Source organism: Mirounga angustirostris, unplaced genomic scaffold (assembly GCF_029215605.1).
Source record: "Mirounga angustirostris isolate CCGP_5_RB_7025 unplaced genomic scaffold, mMirAng1.0.hap1 SCAF_2, whole genome shotgun sequence".
NCBI lineage: Eukaryota > Metazoa > Chordata > Mammalia > Carnivora > Phocidae > Mirounga > Mirounga angustirostris.
The window spans coordinates 144,762,126-144,765,771 of NW_026991710.1; the positions used below are offsets into that span (position 1 = coordinate 144,762,126).

Sequence of the window (3,646 nt, forward strand, 5' to 3'; positions counted from 1 at the left end):
AATGCTCAATATGCTTAGAGTAGAGTTTGATGAACAGGCAAAGAAATAATCCCCTCACCTGGACTGAAAGGCTGTTGGTGTGGAAGGCAAGACTCCTGGGGCACAGTCCTATGTTCACTCTCTAGAGATAGGATAAACTGTTTTTATCTTTTAAAACTCAGGAGATTAAAAATTTGTATTTCAGTATTAAGCTGATAATGTTTTCTAAGAGGTTATCCTAAATTCCTACCTGGTCTCCAGCAGAGAAAGATATTTGATCAGAGCCGAGAGTGTAAAATGCCTAACAACAGCAATGATGGTCACAGACTTTTCTGTTTTTATCTTCCTATTTCTGGTTTAGAGCTATGAAGTGATTATATGTAACCTACTGCTCCTACTCTAAAGTAATGCTGTAACCTAACTTAGAAAATTTCTTACAGCCCTTAAATTCTTTATGACTGAGATTATTTTCTTCATGACTGGTAATTCAGTATCTTCCAACTTGGTCACTTGTCCTCACTGACTGCTATTTTATTAAACTTGGAACTATAGGTAGGGTACAAAGGGAAATTATTAGAAGCCTGCTTTTTTTTTCTAGGGAGGAGAAAAGATCAGGTTGCCCTATCTGCTCACTTGTGTGTGGAACAAGAACTGGACCCCCTGTCCTGGAAGTGTTTTGTTTGTTGGGTGGTGGTTAGAAAAAGTAAATCAAAAGCTGAAGGGATTTTTAATGGCTAACAACTCTCTACCAGCTGTTTTGGCAGGACTTAGGATTTAATACTCCCTCAGTACCCTTAATGGAGCATGAGACCCAAATCAGTGCCAGATGTCTCCAATACCACAGTCCTGGGCTTTGCCTCACCTGCTTCTGAAAGTGGAAAAATAGCTTCTTTGGGAGACAGGCAGATATAGGTCACAGCGAGCCCTAGAGAGTGGGCTGAGATCCTAGGCACTGCATTGTGCCAAGCCTCAGAATTCTAATCTTGTTCAAAATCTTGCTCAGAATCTTGTTCAAAAGGTTCAGCTACTCTATCTCCTACCAGACTGCGAACCTCTGAGGTTTGCAAGTGAGGGCTGAGAAGGCACTGAGAAGTGGACCAGAGAGGGGCTCGCCCCTTACCCGAATGGAGTGGAATTTTAGTGCTACATCTCTTCCTGATTCTGGGCTTAGTAGATCCTCCATATTCTTCTAACAACCCCTTGACTCCTTCTTTGCTAACCAACCATCTGCACCTGCCAAACTAGAAAAAGGAAACAGCAAAACTCTCACATATGTCCTGCAACAGCTCCTTCCTTCCTTCAGAGGGGCTTGCATGTTCCACTTCCCCCTGTCCCCCCCACCCCCGCTTTGGAGTCTTATATCTGTTCCTTGAAGACAAAGGGAAGGGGTTTGAGTCCGAATATTTATTTCCCCAAACCCACCCCTTCTGAATATTGGAATTGTGGTGGCATTTTCCCTCAAGATCCCTCTGCTTTGGCTCTAGAGGCTCTTCCAGGTGGGGGGATGTTGTTATTGGCAAAGATAAGCATCTAGCCAGATTCCTTCAGTGACTAGGCAGTATGGGTGAAGACTGAGAGCAAGGGCTTGCACTAGTACTTTATGCCATGATGGCACACAGGGACTGCATCAGGGAAGCCACTTTGTGGTAACTGCCTCAAGGCATTGTGGGGAAAATGTGGTGCTCAATTTGGAAGTTGAGATGTCCACGAAGTTAGTCACTGAAGGCAGGCATGTAGACATTGCACATTGCTGGGAGCCAGGTGGAGCCCCAGTCCATATTCCAGTCATGATCATTGTACATGGGGATGTGGTTCATCTGTGTCACCCACACAAACCAGTTGATTTCTAGGAACCTGACCATGAAGAAAAGGCCAGGAAGCTTTTCAGTCCCAACAACATCCCCTAAGTGAGGTAGACACAGGTGTAGACAGTGACCATTCAAGTAAGTCCACCCAATTTTTCTGCTGGGTAACAAAATAGAAAATATGCCAATGGAAGTAGAGAGGCAACAAGGTTGGAGGCTGAGTTGGGAAGAAGTATTTGTGCTGGTGGTTGTAAGGCATGTACTTTTTCTTGTGTGTCCCAAGCTCCCCAGGGAGGATCTTCCCCAAGGCAAAGAAGAAGGGGCACATGTTGATATCTGGGTCTTTGCAGAAGCAGTTGGGGTTGAGGTGCTGGAGGTGCATGTAGTCCAACCAACTGCTAGGGGTTACTTTCAGGTGGCCAATCGCAAAATGATGTAGCAGGTGGTTCCATGAAAAAGTGCCGAAGAATGACAGATGCCCAAAGTCATGCTGCAGCCAGCCAGCCTGGGCCTGAACTGTGCTAAACAGTGCATACAAAGGAGGAAGGGCAGGAAGGAGGTCCCAAAGACCCAAAGAGTGAACCAGGCAGCTACATCCAGCAGCAGGATGTGGAGTAGGTACAGCAAGAGGAAGACATGATTGGCCTTCATGAGCCCCTCTGCTCCACCATGGTCTGTAGCTGCCAGAATATATCTGTTAGCTCTTTATTCTTAGTAGGCTCAACACTGGGCTGCTCCAGAGACAGCTCTCCAATCTGGGAGAGAGCTCATATACGTCCTCACAAGGACCTTGTTGTTGTGTGGAAGGCTACAGAGGGATCTGTGGCATCCTGTCCTGAATTGTGGCTGATGGTGGGGGTACTCCCCAGAGTGCCTGGGGTCGAACATGCTGATTTTGTACGCCCTCTAGTGGATCATGAGCCATCGTGCCTGGAGTGTGCTGTACCACCTTGTGCCCGGTGAAGTTGCATGGGGTTGGCTCCTGGGCTAGGGTCTTGGCGGCCACAGAGTTGGGGGCCATCTGCACCTGGCGATGTTGTGCTGCAACAGGGTAGGGGCTGTCAGGCACGCACTTGGGAGCCTGTAGGGTAATGCACCTGTTTTTTTGTTTTTGTTTTCAAATCAGTAAATACCCTTGCTTATACTCGCTGTCTTCCAGAGTGTTTTAAAATCACTGTCCTTTTTGTTCTCTTGCCTGTATATAGCTAGCTAGCTATCTTTTATTCATTTGCTTGCTTCCCTGTATTTTTTTCCAGGAATTTGGGATGATTGCATGTGTTTCCTGCCATCTTGAATTACAGTTCAATTGTCTTCTAAGTAAAAGTTCCCCCAAGGTGGTGAGTCTGATGGGAGACCCCCACAAAACTGGGACCCAAATTTATATATATATATCCTCTTTCTGAGGGCGAAAAAGAAGAAAATCCCGTCACACTCCTGAGGACTACAGGAATTTAGCCTTGTGTTTGAGAGTGGGGGGCAGGGAGGAAATGTCACTAAGAAGTTGTAACCTTAAGCCAGCATGAATTTGGAGGCTAAATTCATGGATTTTTATTGTCTATACAAATTCAAGCCATTAATTTATTAAATTGCTTTGAATCTATGGTATACTTTGTTTTTTGGATTTAAACATCTGTAAAATCAAAATGCATCCTACTAACAACAGCATCTTCTATTCAATGAAATACTGGAGTTTAAAATTTCCTGCCAGAAGCAAAAGCAAATTCTCTCTGGAGTAACACAACTTCATTCCAGTCTCAAAGAATTCCCACAAATAATTTTTCATGGAAAATGAGTAGCTCACTATAAACAATTACTAACCATATGAATAACAAAGCAAACCATGTATGAGAGCCAGCAGAAAA

The 3,646-nt window shown here is 44.7% G+C and overlaps 1 pseudogene; it reads right to left on the reverse strand.

Annotated features, from left to right (window-relative positions):
* Positions 1–1,509: 1,509 nt before the first annotated feature.
* Positions 1,510–2,805, reverse strand: LOC123847475 (acyl-CoA (8-3)-desaturase-like; annotated as a pseudogene).
* Positions 2,806–3,646: the final 841 nt, after the last annotated feature.